This window comes from Leptonotus elevatus, chromosome 1 (genome assembly GCF_054856555.1).
Source record: "Leptonotus elevatus isolate MCC_2025b chromosome 1, RoL_Lele_1.0, whole genome shotgun sequence".
Classification (NCBI taxonomy): domain Eukaryota; kingdom Metazoa; phylum Chordata; class Actinopteri; order Syngnathiformes; family Syngnathidae; genus Leptonotus; species Leptonotus elevatus.
In genome coordinates this window covers 48,640,912-48,646,911 of record NC_141239.1, presented here as the reverse complement: position 1 = coordinate 48,646,911, position 6,000 = coordinate 48,640,912, and the positions used below count along the sequence as shown (strand labels likewise).

The window sequence follows — 6,000 nt, the reverse complement described above, 5'->3', positions numbered from 1 at the left end:
AACGCCCGATCTCGTCCGATCTCGGAAGCTAAGCAGGGTCGGTCCTGGTTAGTACTTGGATGGGAGACCGCCTGGGAATACAGGGTGCTGTAAGCTTTTTTTCTTTTTTTTTGCACCTCCGTCGCAAAAGTAAACTTTCACAAAATAATTCCAGTTTGCTAGCTACTTGCTAGCAGACAGCCACACGCTAAACTGACAGGATGAGAGCTGAAAATGCTGTCAAAATGCTTTTTCCACCCAAATCTGGGACGAGTGTAATCTTTAAAAGAGTCAACTGTGGGCTTTTTCTCGGCTTACGGCCATACTACCCTGAGAACGCCCGATCTCGTCCGTTCTCGGAAGCTAAGCAGGGTCGGATCTGGTTAGTACTTGGATGGGAGACCGCCTGGGAATACCAGGTGCTGTAAGCTTTTTTTTTTTTTTTTTTGCACCTCCGTCGCAAAAGTAAACTTTCACAAAATAATTCCAGTTTGCTAGCTACTTGCTAGCAGACAGCCACACGCTAAACTGACAGGATGAGAGCTGAAAATGCTGTCAAAATGCTTTTTCCACCCCAATCTGGGACGAGTGTAATCTTTAAAAGAGTCAACTGTGGGCTTTTTCTCGGCTTATGGCCATACTACCCTGAGAACGCCCGATCTCACCCGATCTCGGAAGCTAAGCAGGGTAGGGCCTGGTTAGTACTTGGATGGGAGACCGCCTGGGAATACCAGGTGCTGTAAGCTTTTTTTTTTTTTTTTTTGCACCTCCGTCGCAAAAGTAAACTTTCACAAAATAATTCCAGTTTGCTAGCTACTTGCTAGCAGACAGCCACACGCTAAACTGACAGGATGAGAGCTGAAAATGCTGTCAAAATGCTTTTTCCACCCCAATCTGGGACGAGTGTAATCTTTAAAAGAGTCAACTGTGGGCTTTTTCTCGGCTTACGGCCATACTACCCTGAGAACGCCCGATCTCGTCCGATCTCGGAAGCTAAGCAGGGTCGGGCCTGGTTAGTACTTGGATGGGAGACCGCCTGGGAATACCAGGTGCTGTAAGCTTTTTTTTTTTTTTTTTTGCACCTCCGTCGCAAAAGTAAACTTTCACAAAATAATTCCAGTTTGCTAGCTACTTGCTAGCAGACAGCCACACGCTAAACTGACAGGATGAGAGCTGAAAATGCTGTCAAAATGCTTTTTCCACCCCAAGTTGGGACGAGTGTAATCTTTAAAAGAGTCAACTGTGGGCTTTTTCTCGGCTTACGGCCATACTACCCTGAGCACGCCCGATCTCGTCCGATCTAGGAAGCTAAGCAGGGTCGGGCCTGTTTAGTACTTGGATGGGAGACCGCCTGGGAATACCAGGTGCTGTAAGCTTTTTTTTTTTTTTTTTTGCACCTCCGTCGCAAAAGTAAACTTTCACAAAATAATTCCAGTTTGCTAGCTACTTGCTAGCAGACAGCCACACGCTAAACTGACAGGATGAGAGCTGAAAATGCTGTCAAAATGCTTTTTCCACCCCAATCTGGGACGAGTGTAATCTTTAAAAGAGTCAACTGTGGGCTTTTTCTCGGCTTACGGCCATACTACCCTGAGAACGCCCTATCTCGTCCGATCTCGGAAGCTAAGCAGGGTCGGGCCTGGTTAGTACTTGGATGGGAGACCGCCTGGGAATACCAGGTGCTGTAAGCTTTTTTTTTTTTTTTTTTGCACCTCCGTCGCAAAAGTAAACTTTCACAAAATAATTCCAGTTTGCTAGCTACTTGCTAGCAGACAGCAACACGCTAAACTGACAGGATGAGATCTGAAAATGCTGTCAAAATGCTTTTTCCACCCCAATCTGGGACGAGTGTAATCTTTAAAAGAGTCAACTGTGGGCTTTTTCTCGGCTTACGGCCATACTACCCTGAGAACGCCCGATCTCGTCCGATCTCGGAAGCTAAGCAGGGTCGGGCCTGGTTAGTACTTGGATGGGAGACCGCCTGGGAATACCAGGTGCTGTAAGCTTTTTTTTTTTTTTTTTTGCACCTCCGTCGCAAAAGTAAACTTTCACAAAATAATTCCAGTTTGCTAGCTACTTGCTAGCAGACAGCCACACGCTAAACTGACAGGATGAGAGCTGAAAATGCTGTCAAAATGCTGTCAAAATGCTTTTTCCACCCCAATCTGGGACGAGTGTAATCTTTAAAAGAGTCAACTGTGGGCTTTTTCTCGGCTTACGGCCATACTACCCTGAGAACGCCCGATCTCGTCCGATCTCGGAAGCTAAGCAGGGTCGGGCCTGGTTAGTACTTGGATGGGAGACCGCCTGGGAATACCAGGTGCTGTAAGCTTTTTTTTTTTTTTTTTTTGCACCTCCGTCGCAAAAGTAAACTTTCACAAAAGAATTCCAGTTTGCTAGCTACTTGCTAGCAGACAGCCACACGCTAAACTGACAGGATGAGAGCTGAAAATGCTGTCAAAATGCTTTTTCCACCCCAATCTGGGACGAGTGTAATCTTTAAAAGAGTCAACTGTGGGCTTTTTCTCGGCTTACGGCCATACTACCCTGAGAACGCCCGATCTCGTCCGATCTCGGAAGCTAAGCAGGGTCGGGCCTGGTTAGTACTTGGATGGGAGACCGCCTGGGAATACCAGGTGCTGTAAGCTTTTTTTTTTTTTTTTTCACCTCCGTCGCAAAACTAAACTTTCACAAAATAATTCCAGTTTGCTAGTGTTAGAGTCGACAATATTAAGTATTGTACTCTTTGCGTGTTCAATTAACTGAATGGTGAGATTCTGTTGAAGAAGTTCCTTTGCAAAGGTTTTAATTACCAGAAGCTTCTGGTCCACATAGACAAACCATCCAAGCGATGTCTCTGTTCAAATGTGATCGCCTCTCTCCAGCTCACATCGTTATTTATTCACAAAAAGGGTTCAGAAAAAGGTCAGCCCACAACACACCTGGTTACAACTGAATACAAGAGAATCCGTTCCCATGGGTATAAATCAGATTAGAAAAAATACAATAATAATAAGCCTGACTCCCTTCCGACACAGCAAAATCCCCGGAACCTCCCTTTAGATTACGAATGAATAGACAGACCCGTTGCTCTTTCTCATGAAAGTAACACAGATAAGAATATAGGTCTATTCATACAGCCATACTAAATTAACATAATTATAAACGGCTAAAATATAATTTAAAACTAAAAAACAATGTTAATAACTCATCACTAGCTACTTGCTAGCAGACAGCCACACGCTAAACTGACAGGATGAGAGCTGAAAATGCTGTCAAAATGCTTTTTCCACCCCAATCTGGGACGAGTGTAATCTTTAAAAGAGTCAACTGTGGGCTTTTTCTCGGCTTACGGCCATACTACCCTGAGAACGCCCTATCTCGTCCGATCTCGGAAGCTAAGCAGGGTCGGGCCTGGTTAGTACTTGGATGGGAGACCGCCTGGGAATACCAGGTGCTGTAAGCTTTTTTTTTTTTTTTTTTGCACCTCCGTCGCAAAAGTAAACTTTCACAAAATAATTCCAGTTTGCTAGCTACTTGCTAGCAGACAGCAACACGCTAAACTGACAGGATGAGATCTGAAAATGCTGTCAAAATGCTTTTTCCACCCCAATCTGGGACGAGTGTAATCTTTAAAAGAGTCAACTGTGGGCTTTTTCTCGGCTTACGGCCATACTACCCTGAGAACGCCCGATCTCGTCCGATCTCGGAAGCTAAGCAGGGTCGGGCCTGGTTAGTACTTGGATGGGAGACCGCCTGGGAATACCAGGTGCTGTAAGCTTTTTTTTTTTTTTTTTTGCACCTCCGTCGCAAAAGTAAACTTTCACAAAATAATTCCAGTTTGCTAGCTACTTGCTAGCAGACAGCCACACGCTAAACTGACAGGATGAGAGCTGAAAATGCTGTCAAAATGCTGTCAAAATGCTTTTTCCACCCCAATCTGGGACGAGTGTAATCTTTAAAAGAGTCAACTGTGGGCTTTTTCTCGGCTTACGGCCATACTACCCTGAGAACGCCCGATCTCGTCCGATCTCGGAAGCTAAGCAGGGTCGGGCCTGGTTAGTACTTGGATGGGAGACCGCCTGGGAATACCAGGTGCTGTAAGCTTTTTTTTTTTTTTTTTTTGCACCTCCGTCGCAAAAGTAAACTTTCACAAAAGAATTCCAGTTTGCTAGCTACTTGCTAGCAGACAGCCACACGCTAAACTGACAGGATGAGAGCTGAAAATGCTGTCAAAATGCTTTTTCCACCCCAATCTGGGACGAGTGTAATCTTTAAAAGAGTCAACTGTGGGCTTTTTCTCGGCTTACGGCCATACTACCCTGAGAACGCCCGATCTCGTCCGATCTCGGAAGCTAAGCAGGGTCGGGCCTGGTTAGTACTTGGATGGGAGACCGCCTGGGAATACCAGGTGCTGTAAGCTTTTTTTTTTTTTTTTTCACCTCCGTCGCAAAACTAAACTTTCACAAAATAATTCCAGTTTGCTAGTGTTAGAGTCGACAATATTAAGTATTGTACTCTTTGCGTGTTCAATTAACTGAATGGTGAGATTCTGTTGAAGAAGTTCCTTTGCAAAGGTTTTAATTACCAGAAGCTTCTGGTCCACATAGACAAACCATCCAAGCGATGTCTCTGTTCAAATGTGATCGCCTCTCTCCAGCTCACATCGTTATTTATTCACAAAAAGGGTTCAGAAAAAGGTCAGCCCACAACACACCTGGTTACAACTGAATACAAGAGAATCCGTTCCCATGGGTATAAATCAGATTAGAAAAAATACAATAATAATAAGCCTGACTCCCTTCCGACACAGCAAAATCCCCGGAACCTCCCTTTAGATTACGAATGAATAGACAGACCCGTTGCTCTTTCTCATGAAAGTAACACAGATAAGAATATAGGTCTATTCATACAGCCATACTAAATTAACATAATTATAAACGGCTAAAATATAATTTAAAACTAAAAAACAATGTTAATAATTCATCATTCCCTCATTTGAGCTCTTGAGAGCTTAACACATTAAAAAAAAAAATTTCAATGGTTGTGTGATAAAAATAATTATCCTTAAAACATCCCTTTAGCAAAAGAGGAGATAGTTTAGCAATCATATGACATTAAAAAACAATTTGATACATTTAAAAGATTTTTAGTGAAATAAGCATAGCATATGTGAGGCTTAACATAAAATGTTGTTCATTGAAAAGTGTCGCAATGTATCGGCAGACGAATATGTGTTCTTTGAAGCCATCTTGTGATGAAGTTCTTTGAAGGTCTTTTTTTTTTTTTTTAATGAAAAGAGTGTCGCAATAGTTCGTCTCTTCTTTAAGAATTTGGGGTAGACTACCCAAATTCTTCGATTTGTCACCTGGGATTATTCTGCCCAAAATGTGACTGATCAAAGGAATGATTGCCCAAGAAAAGGCACTTGCTCTTGATCCGTTGACTGATGTCCTCAAACGGCAGCTCCGGAACCGGGCACGGATTCAGCTGACGTGGCTCCAGGTCGGAGGTGATAAGATTGATGCTCCAGTTGTGGAATTTCGTCTCTCCTTTCAACCTGAGAGCATCTGTTGATGAGATGGCCGAGCCTGGCACGTCTCCTTTCCAGTTGTGGAATTTCTCCTCATCAACCCCCTGGGGCCGTTCTCCTGAGTGCAGAAACTTTTCATTTTTAGTTTTTCATAAACTCACATAAATTTTATTTGGAGGAAAAAACCCTGATAGTTTTTGTTAGTTGGGATTAGTAAATGTTATTTGATTAAGATCCGTAGGTCCTGTGCTGTTGGAACAGGAAAAGATCTATTTTTGTGACATTAAAATAGAGCCCAGCCCTTGATTGAGTTGAATGACATTCGCTCATTCATTAATATAAGACAGAGCTTATAAATATTTATTTTTCAAATAGGTTTTGTTCAATAATAGGTAATTTTTTACCATGACTAAATTTGTTCTAAATTTTCATAACTGTGCCTTTCATATCTTATTCTCTTCCCAGAATCCCATGACCGGCCGAATCCT

General features: G+C 43.0%; 13 non-coding genes across 13 annotated transcripts in view; all 13 read left to right on the top strand.

The window, feature by feature from the left end:
• LOC147183319 (5S ribosomal RNA) overlaps window positions 1-96 on the top strand; it is a 119-nt gene extending 23 nt beyond the window's left edge. Inside the window, exon 1 of the ribosomal RNA XR_015093241.1 lies at window positions 1-96. This exon is cut by the window's left edge and continues 23 nt beyond it. This is a non-coding gene — a ribosomal RNA (5S ribosomal RNA).
• Window positions 97-291: 195 nt separating this feature from the next.
• LOC147183318 (5S ribosomal RNA) lies at window positions 292-410 on the top strand. The gene has a single exon (XR_015092462.1). It is a non-coding gene; the product is annotated as a 5S ribosomal RNA (ribosomal RNA).
• Window positions 411-606: 196 nt separating this feature from the next.
• On the top strand, window positions 607-725 carry LOC147183317 (5S ribosomal RNA). The gene has a single exon (XR_015091750.1). It is a non-coding gene; the product is annotated as a 5S ribosomal RNA (ribosomal RNA).
• Window positions 726-921: 196 nt separating this feature from the next.
• On the top strand, window positions 922-1,040 carry LOC147183316 (5S ribosomal RNA). Its single transcript, XR_015093737.1, has one exon. It is a non-coding gene; the product is annotated as a 5S ribosomal RNA (ribosomal RNA).
• A 196-nt stretch (window positions 1,041-1,236) lies between these two features.
• Window positions 1,237-1,355, top strand: LOC147183315 (5S ribosomal RNA). Its single transcript, XR_015092752.1, has one exon. It is a non-coding gene; the product is annotated as a 5S ribosomal RNA (ribosomal RNA).
• Window positions 1,356-1,551: 196 nt separating this feature from the next.
• LOC147183314 (5S ribosomal RNA) lies at window positions 1,552-1,670 on the top strand. The gene has a single exon (XR_015092224.1). It is a non-coding gene; the product is annotated as a 5S ribosomal RNA (ribosomal RNA).
• A 196-nt stretch (window positions 1,671-1,866) lies between these two features.
• Window positions 1,867-1,985, top strand: LOC147183313 (5S ribosomal RNA). The gene has a single exon (XR_015093736.1). It is a non-coding gene; the product is annotated as a 5S ribosomal RNA (ribosomal RNA).
• Window positions 1,986-2,192: 207 nt separating this feature from the next.
• Window positions 2,193-2,311, top strand: LOC147183312 (5S ribosomal RNA). The gene has a single exon (XR_015093735.1). It is a non-coding gene; the product is annotated as a 5S ribosomal RNA (ribosomal RNA).
• A 197-nt stretch (window positions 2,312-2,508) lies between these two features.
• LOC147183311 (5S ribosomal RNA) lies at window positions 2,509-2,627 on the top strand. Its single transcript, XR_015093734.1, has one exon. It is a non-coding gene; the product is annotated as a 5S ribosomal RNA (ribosomal RNA).
• A 699-nt stretch (window positions 2,628-3,326) lies between these two features.
• LOC147183310 (5S ribosomal RNA) lies at window positions 3,327-3,445 on the top strand. Its single transcript, XR_015092223.1, has one exon. It is a non-coding gene; the product is annotated as a 5S ribosomal RNA (ribosomal RNA).
• Window positions 3,446-3,641: 196 nt separating this feature from the next.
• On the top strand, window positions 3,642-3,760 carry LOC147183309 (5S ribosomal RNA). Its single transcript, XR_015093733.1, has one exon. It is a non-coding gene; the product is annotated as a 5S ribosomal RNA (ribosomal RNA).
• Window positions 3,761-3,967: 207 nt separating this feature from the next.
• On the top strand, window positions 3,968-4,086 carry LOC147183308 (5S ribosomal RNA). Its single transcript, XR_015093732.1, has one exon. It is a non-coding gene; the product is annotated as a 5S ribosomal RNA (ribosomal RNA).
• Window positions 4,087-4,283: 197 nt separating this feature from the next.
• Window positions 4,284-4,402, top strand: LOC147183307 (5S ribosomal RNA). Its single transcript, XR_015093731.1, has one exon. It is a non-coding gene; the product is annotated as a 5S ribosomal RNA (ribosomal RNA).
• Window positions 4,403-6,000: the final 1,598 nt, after the last annotated feature.